The sequence below is a fragment of the Octodon degus genome, unplaced genomic scaffold (genome assembly GCF_000260255.1).
Source record: "Octodon degus isolate 3935 unplaced genomic scaffold, OctDeg1.0 scaffold00006, whole genome shotgun sequence".
Taxonomy (NCBI): Eukaryota; Metazoa; Chordata; class Mammalia; order Rodentia; family Octodontidae; genus Octodon; species Octodon degus.
The window spans coordinates 26052928-26068947 of record NW_004524582.1 but is presented as its reverse complement, the minus strand read 5'-3'; positions in this window follow the sequence as shown (position 1 = coordinate 26068947).

The window sequence follows — 16020 nt, the reverse complement described above, 5'->3', positions numbered from 1 at the left end:
GTATGATGTTTGGTCCAGCAATTACTTAAGATGCAATTACCAACTGAACAATTTAGTTTACCCTCTCCTCCCCCAGTTCCATTCCACACTACAAAGAAAAAAGGGGGACAGCAGGCAAGGGGATGAGGAAATGGGGAACTGCTTTTCGCTGGTTATATTCACAGTTGACTGTACTGATTAGCAAAGCGACCTTGACCTAACAGCATATCTCTGTCCCATGCAGGGTTACCTGCAGCTTGATTGGCAGCTGCTTCCTCACCTGCAAACTCAATTAGAAAGGTTCTCCAATCAAGATATTGCCCAGGGCTTAAGCACGCACGGGCTACACCACTCTAATCCCCAGGGGTCATGCAGTAGCAGCTAAAGGATTCCACCTGGGAGACAGTGAATGTGGCTGAAACACCGTAGGTTCTAACAGATTCAGCCAAGGACTTTATCGTCTTGAAGTCCAGGGGATCATGGTATCTATTACCTTGGGCGTCCTGAAAAACAGGATACGCCAAGGAAAGCTCCGACCAGAACGTCCTCTCTAAGGTTTTCTTCTTTAGTTTAAGCTTTTTAGAATGAAGTAGCTCTTGTAGAGCCAAAAAATTGGGTGCGAAGTAGACGCGCCCATGATTCAACTTATACTTTCACTTCGGAGTTCGCTTATAGGCAAACTGGATTCGCTCGTAGGCGAACCTTGGCGCTCCTACTTTATCTACAGATAGGAGCCCTAAACCCCGCTTTTGTCGCGGATCCCCAACTTACCCGGGGACTTACCGGTGCACCCCCTGACCGCTGAAGGTTCTGAGCTGATGGCTTGAGATGGAGTTCCCCGTACGGGGCACCACTTGTCGCGCACGACCTCGCCAGCAAGGAAGACGCAACACACAGCTCTTCCTTCAGCGGTTTATTCAGGCCCCTGATTACAAGCTTCTTCTTCTTCAGTCCCCCAGCCCTTGGCTAGTATATACTCCCGATCCCAATCCCAGTGTGCCACGTGGGGTTCACCCATGGGTCCAGCATATGCAGAAGCAAATCATGACAGCAGCCCTGGCCATATAAGGAGTTGTTGTGCACAGAGAGCGCTCACCCACGGGGGGTGGAAGGCGGAAACCAGCGCCATCTTGTAGGCGCGGTCCTTCGCAGCCCTCCACATTTTCCTACTTCAAAAACAGCACTTAACCATAGCACTACATTTTTAAGTGTCTTTGGGAATTCCTAGCTATGTAGTTTTAGGAGAATCACAAATCCACTGGAGGCTTCAACCTCATTTTTTGCAAAATGGGAAGAGCAAGTCCTGCCATATGCACTTGCTTATGAGAAGTGGCCTACTCTCCTCCTTCCCCTCGGTGTTCATGGCCATTTCTTATTGGTCAGGTGCAGTTTTAGTCACTGGAAATACAGCAGCAAACAAAGAAAACCAAGGGTTGCACCTCAGTCAGACCATTACTCTAAGGACAGATAATTAAAAATAAAAGTTTAAGTAGTAACTATGCTAGAAAACGCTAGGCAGTATAAAAATGAGAACTATGTAGTGAAATCTGAAAAGCATAAAGACAAGAAAGTGTCATGAGCATCAAGTTGATATCAAAATGAAAATATATTGCAAATAGTATATAAATAATAAAGTGGGACCTGCCTTTGTGGTGTCCAGATAGTAGTGGGACGTGGCAAATTATACAGGAGCACTTTCAGCGCATTATATTTTTTCTTTCTCCTTATAAAGCTCGTAAACCTTACTTTCTTTATCATTATTTTATAGATAGGCTGAATACATGCAGGTTCAATAGAATTATTCTACTTGCTAAAGGAAAATTCTACATTAGCAGAAGAGAAATCATCTTCTATGTCTTCCCAAAACATACACATACAACCCTGCACACACATGTACTGAAAGGAGAAGTACACAAGCAATGAAAATCCTCCTTTAAAGGCCAAAGTATCAGATTAGAATGTACTTGACATCTCCTGAATTCATCTGGAAATTGCTCTTTGCCCCACTGGATTTTAGTAGGGAAAATTTAGAGTAGAGTGAAATGTGGTTTAAAATAGCATTGGAAAAAAGAAATGGGGAAGCCAGTACTGTAAGGATACTCTTTTTCTCATACTGATTATAACTGTGACTGATAGAATGAGCCGTCAAAGTGGGACAGCTGAGATCTGGCTCCACCATTCGGGTCCACCAAAGTCAAATAATGTGTCATTCTGTTGTTCCATTTCCATGTTTGAACTCGGTGCAGTAGAAGTAGGGACCAAAGAAAGAAATGATGGAAGAAGATGTAATATGGGAAAGAATGGGCTGTGATAACCTTAAGCGCATTTTCAAAGATGAACATTTTAAGAATGCTGAAGGTGAGCTGTACAGGGGCCTTTGTCCACTTTTATCTAATTTATGTTGTGATTGGAGACCTCAGTTTCAATTTGAAAGGGCATTTGCAGAAGGACATTGCCTGGAGTCGCTGGCTGGTCACCAGGGAGATCTGCCAATGAGTCTTGTAATTTGAAAATGTCACCGATTTCCAGGGAATAGTTATCAATGCAGTAGGCTAAAAAAGGTTGACACATTCTCAGGTATCAGTATTGCATTTGAAAAGGAATGGCCTTTGAAAGCGTAACTCACACTAATTTCTTACCTGGGAATCCTGTATAAAAATCAGAATTACAATCTCCAAATTAGTATGTGTATTGAGAATTATAATGGATATAGTGGATCATGATATACTGTTTGCTAGTCAATGGATTTATTCTCTGCCAGAAAATCCATAGCAGAAATAAAATTATAATCAGAAAGTTGATCTTTTATTTTTAACATGTGCATTGAGCCAAAGTAGAATGGATTAGTTAGAGCAAATCTGGGATATTGCTGAAATGTACAGGTTTCCTGTGACCATCTCCACCACATGCACAGCCCTGCTGTCATAGTAGAGGATTGGTTTTCATAGGATTTGACACTGTCTGCCCGACAGTGTCCAAAACAAATGGGAACATTTGTCTCGGCGGCTGTCCTTCCACTGGATTTTAATTGCTGTGACTAATTGCACTTCGTAGACTGAGGGAGTTGCATAAGTTATGTGAATGTTAACACAACTAAAGTCTTTAAAAAATCACACAGATCTACAAATCAGAAATACATACTTTAGATATAAATAAAGGCTTTGGCAGATATGAGAAATACGTAGGTATCACAAAATATATGCTACCTTTAGTACAAGCACAGTTTTTGGCCATTCACTTGCTTTTAATTGCTATCATGCCTTCACAAGATTGTGTCTTCATAGTATGTTTTGGATCTGTATAAACTATGGTAGAAATTTGGATAAATGGCTCTGGATCCCTCATCCCTAGTTGTGGGGGCTGCCTATGAGTATATGTCCCCTCAATCTGACTATTGTAGCTGGTGTCACATTGTCTGTATTTGTTCTACTATTATAAGACAAAAGTAAATAAATCAATAGTACTTTTTCTTCTGGTTTAACATCATGAGATATCAAAGACAATGGTGGAAGAGTCTTTTCACTATTGCATTCAATTTTCAATCGGGATCTGCCAACATTTGGCATGATGTGGAAGAGCCGTCCCTCTCCTGATCTACTCAGCACCACTGTAGCATTATGTAGCCCATGTGCTCAGGAAGCAATCATTTCAGTTTCTGTTGTAGAAACAAATTAAAGTCATTAATATGCTGTCCTCATCTCAGCATCTAACTTCCTCAGAGACCACAGTCAGCTAGGTATCTGCTGACCTAGATTTTTTAAGTCTTCCCAAGACTGTTGGACCAGGATGACTCTAGATGTGTATCACTGGATCCCCAGAATAGCTGCCTTCAGAAGGCACGACTCCTCACCTCTCCTCTTTAAATACCCACTTCTTCCTTCCTTTTAATAATCAGTGCAGAGTTCTACTGTGTTAGTGTCCCAGTGACTATTTAACTCTTTCTTTGTTCACATGAGGAATGTATTAACCTATGTAGCCTCTTTGGACTGACAATCCAATCTTAATAAGAAACACAGTTGGATAGCACAAATGCAGGCTTGCTTTCTTTTGACCTAATTAAAAAACGTACAATTTTAAAATTGCAAAATTTTACAGTTAGAAATATAATTTAAGGCTGGGGAGATAGTTCGATAGATCAGTAGAATAAGCACTTGCTGGCATGTGCAAAGGCCTGATCCTGAATTCAATCCCTGGTTCCACAAAAAAAAAAAAAAAAAAAAAAAAAAAAAAAAAAGAATTTAAACAAATTTCTTTCTTTCTTTCTTTCTTTCTTTCTTTCTTTCTTTCTCTTTTTTTTTCTTTTTTTTTTTCGGAACCAGGGATTGAACTCAGTCCCTTGAGCTTGCCAGGGAAGCGCTTATTCCACTGAGCTATCTCCCTGACCCATCAAATTTCTTTTTTTAAAACAAAAAACCTTTTTTCTATGAAAAATGTTTTTTTAAATAATTTTATTGAGAAACAAATAGCAATGAGACAGTTTCAAAACCAATTAGTAGGACAGTTTTAATAATTATTACATTGCATATTGTTTTCTTCTTGGTGGTTATTCATAGTACAAGATGCAGACATGATGTCATGTCCACAAACACTATTAGTATAAATCTTCTTATTCATTGAATTAAGAGAAAGTACCTGTATATCTATCCTATTTTGAATATACAGATACAAAATAATCCTTCATTTATACCCCCTTTTTTGTTTAGTTTTGTCAGAGATGCATATTCCATTGTCATTTAAATATTGCAGGTGTGTGAATTCAGCAAAATATTCCAATATACTCAGTAGTCCTAATAGTAGTGGGTTATCCATAGGACTGGCAATGTCAGAAATTGTTGACTCGAGCCTTTTAAAGTTCAGCATATTAATATGGCTTTACTTTTTATACTTCATTTTTATATTTTTCTGCTGGATGATTAAGACCAAGATAAAGCAAGACCTATATAACAAGAAATGTAACTTTTTTTTCTGACAAGGATAGTCAGATCCTCTCAGGAATTATCTTGAAACCCTGTACTGCAGTCATAGATCCTTTGCCAGTGTCAGCCATGTGGATGAGTCATGGCCATTGCTTGGCCAATTTGCTTTCTGTGAAAGCCTGAGAGAATGTTTTCTCTCCATGTGACTCTCCTTAGGCACACTCTGCATCCTTGATCACTTTCCTCTGTGGCCCCATAATCTCCTTGATTTGAAAATTTGGGACACAACTGAGTTACAGGATGTTACAGTACGGGTTCTTATATGTCCTGAGTCCTCACTGACCTTGAAAGGCTAGGGCCAAAATGTTGGCCATCTTTGCAGCCCTTCTTTTTCTCTGATTTTTGGTCTACAAACTTATGTTGTTAACCCTCCATAAGAGAAGCTTATTATTATTACACTACAACCTAGGCTGTTGAGCTTAACCTTACTATCTGTCTGAGTATAAAACATCTTAGACATAACATGGATCAGGTATTTTCCATCAAGTATTGATATGTTAAACTTTAACTCCCTACATAATATGAAAGAAAAAAACACAAATAGATATTTTTTAAAATATGAATAAACAATTACATATTTTTACACAGAAATTTAGAAATCTAACCATATACAGCATTGTAAGACAGTCCTATGACTTTTTTTAAAGTGTTTTAAAAATCTTTTATTTATTTGACACAGGATTCACTACACAGCTTTGACTTGTAGTGATCCTTTTCTCTCAGCTGCTCCAGCCCTGGGATTACAGATATGCACCTCCATGACTGGTTTTGGTGGCCAGCACTGTGTGTCTGGGGCTCTGGGGCTGGCACGGCATGCGGTACTAGGGATTGAACTCAGGTCCTTGTGCTTGCTAAACAGGAACTTAGACTGCCTAGTTATCTCCTCAGCCACTCAAATTTCCTTTTTAAATAAACGAAGAAAATGAGTTCTAGGGCACAGGGTTTTGTCCAACGTATCTCAGTGAGAAAATGATACAGCTCAAATTCAAATCAAGAGTATTAAATGTCTGATGAAGGTATTATTATTATTATTATTATTATTATTATTATTATTATTATTGCATTGCTGGGGATCAAATTCGAGGCCTTTGGGCCCTTTGGCACAGTGGACACTCTACTACCCTTACACATCTGCATCCTCAAAGCCAATCAGTGTCAGCATTGGAATCTTACTAATATTTCTGTGAAAAATTTTTTCACTACTTTTATCTAGAAGTTTTCATAAATTGTGCAAAATATTTGACTCCATTCACATCCTGCTTACAATCATGACCCATTTTTCCAAGGAACAGAAAAACAATTATTGTTTATCAATTTAATGATTTCTGAGATTTTTATTTTTGAGCAACTGCCATATTGGTCATAAACTTTGATTTCCCCAGGGAAGTTCCAGAGCTCCAGAACTTGGCTATTTCACTTTTCAGTGCCTTCAGTGAGAATTATTTTGAAGTGGTTTAAGAGCAACATGAAATCATAAACACCACAGCAATGCCTCTACACTGGGCATTGCTTAATGCTTTAAGTTGGAAGCCTTAAGAGGATCAGAGAGGCCTCTGACCTCTGGAATGTACTTATATTCACTACCAGCAAGCTGGTGAGGGAAAGGAGCAGGACTGTGGAAATGCACTCCTCTTGGCATGTGCTTCTGCCTTCACACAATCAAATTTTGATTCAGGGAAAACCAAAAAATTGGCCATGATTGGGTTGTGCTGGACCACATGCGCCATGGGGCACTTTGTCCCACATCCGTCCTTGCCTCCAGGCCTTTAGAGAAGGGTGCACACTCCATAGTTTCTGTCCCCGTGTCCTCTTCTTTAGAGTCTCCTTTCAGTCAAACATGGCTTCCATCCATTGTACTTCCCTGAACTTCCACTTGTCAAAGCCTCTCATACTCAACTCCCACATGGTTGATTGAAGAACCCTCACTGGCACACGTTCATCTTGGCCCTCCTCGGGGGCCTTAAGCATGAGGTAGATACTCCTTCATGAATGCTATCTCTCCAGCTTTGAAGCCTCTTTGCTTTCCTCTTTTAGTTACCAAGTATTCTTCAGTGTTCCTTACAAATTTATTCTCCTTTTCTTTACAAATAAATGATTGCCTTATGGTACTCTTAGACACCTCTCTCATGAAGTAAGCTCTAATGGAAAATTTCCTTCTTATCCCAAGTGTTTTAAATTACTTGTTGTTATTATATTGACTCTCAAATGTATATCCTCTGTCCAGATTTTTCATCTGATCTCTATGTATCTGATTTTTTTTTTTGGATAACACTTGTATGACCGAGGACTAATAAGTAAACATGCCCATAGACAAAATTAGAATCCGGAGACTAAAATAATAAGGGGATCCAAAGTTGTACATTTTCAAATTAGGCAAATTTCTGATTTTAGAAATCTTCATTCTAAATAAAATTTAAGGAGAAGGTCCTTTCCCAAGGGATGATGTAAATTAGCACCTAGAAATCTTCACGCAGGTTATGTGTTTTATGCAGTTGGTAGAGGCTCAGATGGATCAGATGACTCATGCTGGCTTTGATTCCGAGTAGCTCTCGACCTCCAGCTCCTGTCACTCTGTGTTCTCATTACTCTGGATGGGTGCAACTTGTTCTGGAGTAACCAGCGTAACATGGAAGTTGCTTTGCGCATGTACTACATTGATGTTGGTTGTGCACCGGTCCGCAGTAGCGGTTTCAGGCTCATGATTCCCCTGGGCACACTTCTTTCACCTGTGTGCCAGCTCGGCGTGGAGCTTCCAGAAAGGCGAGTCCCAAAATGAAGAAAGAAAATGAATAGTGAGATGCATTGCCTGACTCAACACAAACTGATGCAGATCACTTCCTTCCATGTGATATTTACCCTACCAAGGGCTGAGTAGGGCAGCTCATGCGCTGGATCAAAGACTACCAAATAAGACTGTGAGCCCACATAGGCTAGATCTCCCATAGCCAACTTAATATTGAAGATTTGGCTTGCTAGGAGTAAGGGGGTTGGAGCAGTAAAACACTAACTTGAGTTAAAGTATAAACAAATGCTTACTGAGTTGCTATCATGTGCCAACCATTGTTTTATATTCTGGAAGAATAGTGCTAAATAAATCATAAAAGTTTTCACCATTAGAAGGAGAGACAAACAAAAGCCCTATAATGTAATGGTTTTTAAAATTAAACAATTATGAGTATTGCTCACACAGAATTAGATTTATATAACAGTTTTTCCAGTGGATAACTTAGGTTAAGAAGTCAACAGATATCTTCTTATTTAAACAGATATTTAAACAGAAGCCTGAATGACAGCTAGAAGCAGCCACATGAAATCAGGAGGAAAAACACCCTCAATAGTAAATAGCTCAACTCTGCAGCTGAGGTAAGGTCTGAATGGTAGCAGAACAGAAACTGGGTCATTAGGTATGGAGAGAGCAAAACAAGAAAGTGTCAGATGCCATTGCAGGAGAAAGATGATCAGCTTATATAGGTTCTCTTTTTTAGGAAAGACAAAAAGTTTTGCATCTGAAGGAAGCCATTGTAGGATAGTAAGCACCCAATGACAGAGTCTGATTTATGTTGATTACTAGTGCAGCACAGTCTTCCAAAACCTGCACATTCCTGAACCCCGAAAATAGAAGCCACAATGACAGACGCCTGCGTGAGAGCCAAAGGCAATATCAGAGTTGAAAGGTGCGAAGCTCCACTTGCTTTCAATGGGACTGTCAGAAAAATACATTGTTACTGAAAAGTGCCAGGGTTGGCAAAATCTAGACTTCTCGGAGAATGGAAAAGGCAAGTGCAGGTGTGTCAAACACTCTTCCAGCATCAGCAAGCTCAAGGGGCTCCAGCTGCTATGCAGACCAGCGGCACCTATCCTGCCACCAGTCTGACGTGCGGCATCTCAGAAGATCGTGTGTGAGAGATTCAGTCAAGGTGAGTCAAGGTCACATTGATCCTTGATACTTTGAGCACCCAGCCTTCAAACAGGACAGGAGAGGAAAGGCAGGTGGGCAGCCCTGTGGGAAGAAGTTGTGCTCTGGAAGTGGCAGTGTTACCAAAAGAAGCAGACGGAAGCTTCTGCTCCGTCTGGGCTCTCAGAACCACTTCACAAGAAAAGCCACCCCCACAGATGACTTCCCACCTAGACGCAGCAGTGTAGCCAGCTGAATGGTTTCAAGGCTTGTACTTCATCTCTAATTTTCTGGAGCACTAAGGTTCAAAGAAAAAGCCTTCAGAAGCTACCATGGTGTGGAGAGTAAAGAAAAGATGTGACAAACTGGGGTTCCTTCCTCGAATTCATCCGAAGCTTTTCTTCAGGAGTTTTACGTTTACCACACTGGGGTTTCACATGAAACTGTATTTAAAAGAAATATCCCTACTATTGAAAATTTTAGTATGAATGCAGTAAGAACGTAATTAAGTGTTAAAAACCATGTAAATCACATATATTTGGTAATTATTCTGCCACCTTATTTAACCATTAAACATTTTAAGGAGAAATGTTTCCAATCCTATTTGGCTTTTGAAAAACTGATAACAGGAAATTTATGTTCTTTGTCCAAGGTCACGTAACCAGTAAGTGATGAAGATAAGACTTAAACCTGGATCTCTGACCTCAGAGGTGGTGCATCTTTTGAATTTTTATCCTGGAGGTCATGAAAGATGGACTCATATCTACCACTCACTGACTGTGATATCTAGCAGATGCCATGCTTGGAATCATTGCTTTATCATCTAATAAGTGGAGAAAATGGCGGCTCCCAAGAAAAACCAACTGTACTGTCTTCAGATCAAAACAACGGTGAATCGTTACGGAAAGAAAATAGTGTGCGTGAACATTTACAGACATTTATTCATGTAATCAGACCAGGAACGTTATGAAGTGGCTGGTGTCCACCACTGACAGAGAAATGGAAACCAATTGCTAAGAAATAGGGCTAAACCTGAGTTTAGACAGCTAGGAATAAAGAGAACTGTGGGTATTGAGGCCCGGATCTCAATCTGTTCATATGAACCAAATTTCATGTAACTTTTGGTGATTAATAGGGAAATATTACAACTAAACTTATTATATGTTTAAAGAGTTTAACATCCGTTACCAGAGAAACAACAAACTCATGTTAGGTGTACCTATGTTGATAAATAGATCATTAAGATGGAAGTATATGCATAGCTTTTACACAATTAAAAGCCAAAAGAAATCCAAAAATTGCAAAAAAGGCAGAATTTAATTATTATTTTGTATGTCTGAGTATTGTATTGATGAAAGCATAATGATCGAGTGATTGATTAAAAGATACATATTAATTAGTATTTTATAATTTAAACTTAGTAGCAGTGTTATTATCTATAATCAAGATTTTTACATCTGTTATAATAAATTAATGGTAATTATCTTGTCAGCTAAAAATAACTTATAAATTTTCATAAAGACGTTAATGTATTTTCATCCAAAATGTAAATTTTAATATAAGTAATATATAAATGCTACAACTATTTTATATCCTGAGGTACTAACTATAAAAAGGGTTATGAAATTATATGGTTAAAAAAAACTATATGGTGAGTATTCAAATTAAAATATTATAGCAAATAACACATTACCACTAATCACCCTCAAAATTCTCACCCTTGTTTCAAATAAACTTATCTAGTTTTTCTTGCCATTTCCTGTTAAACAAATTCTTTCCCTTTCATAGTATCTAGTACAACTTTCAGGTTTTCTTTCCCCTTTCTCTTGTCTATTTCTGAAAATGTTCTGGAAGTACTATTTCAGGGGGGTCCATATAATTGTGGTCAAATGAATGCTGCTACTACGTGCCATTACATGAAAAGACCTAGAGTTTCATGAAAACATTATTTCATATCCTCATCTATATTCACCAGTTCTAGCCCCATGTCACCTCTGGCTCTTTCCCAAAGTCAGAATGACCAGGAAAGGTAAAGTTTTAAAGTAGATTCAGGGTATCTCAGTAGCCCTCACAAAACAACTCATGAAAGAGGACTTTTAGAAACACTTCAGAAGTGATTACAATGGTAGGATTAAGTGTTTTCTGACAAAGGAGAGTATTTTGAAGAGAATGAAGGTCAATGTGTCTTTTATCGCATTTTTTTCCATGGAATCAGGGATTGAACTCAGGTCCTTGTGGTTGCCAGGTGAGCTCTCGTTCTACTGAGCTATCTCTTCAGTCGCATACTGCAATTTTTAAAACATTTATCAAAGGTTATGATCACATTTCATGAGCCAGGCATTATTCTAAGAGGTTTGAATAAAAAAGTAATAACTCATGTAGTCAGAAAAGCATCAGTTCTGTGATTTTGTAGTGAAAATATATACTTCTTAACACTTTATAATGTGATTCAGGGGGCTGGGGAGACTGCTCAGTAGAATAAGTGCTTCCCTCGCAAGCACAAGGGTCTGAGTTCAATCTCCAGTTCTGCAAATAAATAAATAAATAAATAAATAATTAATAATAATAATAATAATAATAATAATATCACTCAGTAGAACCTTGTTTTGCTGGAAACAAAATCCTGCTCCTTGTCACCCATTTAATATTTATTACATATCAAAATCTTTTATTTCCCTGCTTACAGTAAAGGTAAGATGTACAAAAGGAGATGAGGTTTATAAAACACAGTTTCAGAACAGTGTGTGTCTAACATAAATATTTTAACTAGGATAAAATTTTCCACACTTTTTCTCAATATTCCAGAGTATATGATTAATAATTTTTGGCCATGTCTTTTTTGTTTTTTTCTGAGCTCTCCTGATGTAAGAGTCCAAAAGGAAAGGCATCCAATCCCTTCATGATCAAAGAAGCCAATTTGTGTTGCTTAGAAATGTAGATATAGACTTTGATTTTTAACAGCTATTTGTTTCCTGTATTGTTTTTTTAAAGTGTGGCCTTTCAAGCTGTTTTGGCATGAGCTTGCATTATGCACTTGCTCTGGGTTTTAATATATGTTAAATCTGTTCCAAGTTTGGAAACAATCCTTGCTGATTTGAAGGAAATATACGGTGCATGTCCTCAGAATGTGTGTGCAGCTGCAGCATGTGCCAACCGTGGGCCAACAGCTTCTGCATTAATCACAGGTGAGAGTTTGGCAGATGCTAAATTTTACAGCAAGTGTAATCTAGCATCGCTGCACAAGCCAGTTATAAAACTTCTCATGTCTTTTCTGAACAACAAATTACAATGTAATAAGAACTGCAGGCATTAGAAAGTGTGTGTGTGTGTGTGTGTGTGTGTGTGTAAGTGTGTTTCTATGTATGTTCATTAAATTTAATTTTGTCTTTTTATAGAACTCCAATGAATAAGTAAAGCTGTCTTAAATTTGGTTTGCTTTATACATGCATATTCAAAATACATTCTGTTCCTAAATACTACAATGTTGGGTGTTCTTTCAAGCCAGAAATAATATTTTTCATTTCTGCATTTCTGTAGCTAATTCATGTTCTCCTTAAAAAAGAATGGTAATATCATGCTATAAGTAAGAGGTAGATTTTTTCTTTCCCATGTAATTCTAATAAATGAAGGCTGTGTAATTTCTCTAAACATTAAGTTCCAGATAAATATATTATTACATATTATAACATTTTATATGATCACTCAAGAAGCCAGATAGATAGATATGTACCAAATGACAAAACCCAGAATTTGGTAAAATTTATGCACCCAGCAAGCTCAGTGATCACTGATTGTCTATTATAAAAACATTTATACAGGGCGAAACAGGGATTAAAGAGGAGATATACACTCATAGGACTCACAATCCATTTTTACTTTCTCAGGCTGGCTAAGATATGAGTTTAAGTATAAAAATCAAAATATAAGTAGCTAAATGGACTTTATGAGATAGAAATTGAAGTATGTCACATCTATTCTAGAATGCGCTCTTAAAAAATAACCCTAATGTGATTATACAAAGAGGAAACATGCACTGAAAGCTCAAGTCAGGTCTTTACAAAGTGTGTAAGTGTGTTAAGAGTATGTCCAGCCTAAGCGCATGAGCTAGAGTCGACATTCTTTTGACTGCACTAAATTTTCTTACTCACACATTTCTTTGCACTAAAAATGTAAGGCAAAAGGGCAGTGAGATAAATGACTCAGATATGTTTTTTATGATATTATTTCCCATGACCCAGCTTTGATAAGTGCAGGAAGTGGAGAGTTCAAGGTGGTATTGCCTGTCAAGAATGAGTATTCTGGATATTCTTCTATTTTATTGATATAATATATAACCATATGCTTTGGAAAGCAACTAGGTGAAGGGCAAAGACTCCACACATAAACCCTGATGAACAAAGTTATGATAAAATATGTATCAATTTTTTAGGATCAGCCTGTAGGTTATCGGGACCAGAATTTCTCTCATGAATCCATGGACTGCGAGGCAGAGGCAAATCTAAATGAAAATTTGTCAATCAAGTATTAAATCCTTATAACAGGGCACTGAAAAATGCTTCAAATACCTAATTTGAACTTCAAGAATAGTCTTTTCATTTTTCTGAAAAAGAAGCAAACTGCCTACTGAAAACTGTATGGAAAGAAATCCTAAGAGCTCACTCATTTGTGCAATTGAAGAGACTGTCTGCATCATGGCTTTTATCAACATCGCGGACCTCCAGCTATCTATGTCAAATGTGTTTTAGTAACAGATCCGTTGCTTCCTTCATCCTCATTTAGCACAGTGAAGACTTTGCCTCAAATTCACATGCATTCTCCACAGTAGATGTGGGGAATGGATTTGCCCATGGTGTTATCTGGGAAAGAATACTGCCATTTGAGGTATCTGGACACACTTGATTCAACTGCATTTTATGGGGAAGGAAGAAAATGTGAGAAACAGTAGCCAAGAAACAAAAGTTTAGAAGCACGTCATTTTGTTTTTTCTGGCTTCCGAAATAAAATAAGCTTAAGTGTGTATATTCTGACTCTGAGGAAGAAATGATTGCAACTCACTGAGGTCAGTGTTTCACTGCCTGTCTATCATCGAATGCCCAATAGACAGAATCCTTACATCGGGCTGCCTTGCTACCACATGTGTAATCCAGTCTCTCAAAAGCATGTTTAAATTTGATAATGCAGCTAATTTTCAGTCCCCACCTTCCTGATATGTCTCTCAACTATGGTCAAACTTGGAGTCAAAAGTAGGTTACTATTTATTGGATACTTTTTGAGTTCCAATAATAGCTTCAAGCCTGAGGTCAGTAGTCAACATTAACTGGCCCACTAAGAAGTAAAAGAAAGTTGGACATTATTTATTTGAAAATTATTTTGAAATGATAAGAAATTATCAATACAATGATGATTTGTCAGAATAGAGTCTAAGAAAGTAGAAATTATATTTAGCTATCCTTTTCTGATGGAGTCATTTCTGATCCCTAAAAAGAGCTATATTTATGTCCATATATAATATATGCAAAGAACTTCATATGTGCATACACATGCATACATATATTTAACTTAATGCATAGTAATTGTACCATGTCCTGAGCCACAGAGTGACAGTGTAATACACTTTTGTGATGTGTGATACTCATAGCACACTAACTTTTATATTAACTGTCTGATCCTATTTGCGGATTTTTGACTTTTTTTTTTCTTTATCTTGGTCTTAACCATCCAACAGAAAAGATTTTTGGCTTTTGCTCTGTACTTACAGTTAGTTAGATCCAACGTATATTTGCCCAAACAATACACCAAATGATTTCTTGTGTATTTTTTCTAGCAATTCATATATTTGCATCTTGCATTTATGCCTGATTCATTTGAACATATTTTAAGCACTTTTGATGACCGATGAGGGTCTATTTCCTTATTTCTCTGTATTGATCACTGGCACCCCTATTGAAGAGGATTATCTTATTCTAAAGCATGGTCTGGATGACTTGATCAAAAGCAAGTCAGCTATTGTATTGCTGAGCTTATCCGTTGCTGGGACAACTTCCAACTGAAAGGAAGTTTTCACTTGGCTCAGGGCTTCAGAGGGTTCGTTCCATGGCCAAATGGCCCCAAAGCAGGAACGGTGGCAGGAGGGCATGATCGAGAACAACTGCTCAGTTCATGGCTGTCTCCCCTGCCTTTTCTTTGTTGCTGGGACAACATACTGTTAAATTAACAAAAGAAAGGTTTACTTAGCTCACAGTTCGTGGAGGCTTCAGAGCATGCTCAGCTGGCTCTAAGGCAGCGAAGCAGCAGTTCGTGGTGGTAGTAAACTATGAAGAGCAGAGGTGGAGTAGCAGCTGCAGCGCCTGTCAGGCTGTTCTCTCTTCCTTTTGCGCCGACTGTGAAGACCGGAGCTCCTCCAAGGAGGCGGCAGTGGCTGCTGTAAAGATCAGAGCTCATCCAAAGGGGTGCTGCTGCTGCGATGAGACTCCTCCAAGGAAGGCAGAAGCAGACGCCCTCCTCAACCCCTTTGCATGCCCTTTAAGTGCTGAGTCACTTAGCCCTCCCCAACAGAGGACCTCCACACCTTGTGTTGTGGAGTTGCTGAGCCACCTAGCTAAGCTTCCTACCCTTCAGACTGACCCAGTGTATCAACCACCACAATGGTGACCAGAAAGCAAGAGTTAGATAAAATGCAGGAGAGAAAAGGGCTATGCATTAGCTATAGTCCCTAAGGTCTTGCTCCTCAGGACTCATCCAGATACACGCAAAAGTGTACTCTACTAATTTGCTGTATGTCTTTACTCTACTAATTTGCTATATGTCTTTTAATCCAGTCCAATTCATAATTTTTGATCTACTTCTTGAAAATTTGACACCCAAAGACATGTTCTAAAACCAAAGTTCTTCTGCAAATAAAGGAAGTAAGTTAAGAATTTGACCTAAAATGTAGCTAACTTTGTATAATGGAAAACACACAATAATCTGTACGAAAAAACTCAAAAGTTTGAAATGAATTGTAGAAAACCAATTTACGAGGAGGTCCTTCATAAACAGGAAGTCCTGGGTATCTCTTCTTGAAGAAAAGGTTTATGCTTTTGTAACTATCATTGTGATGGGGTGGATCTTACAGACTCCTTAGACCCCCTCAAGGTATTTTTCTTCCTTTTTTCTATTTTAAAAGTACTT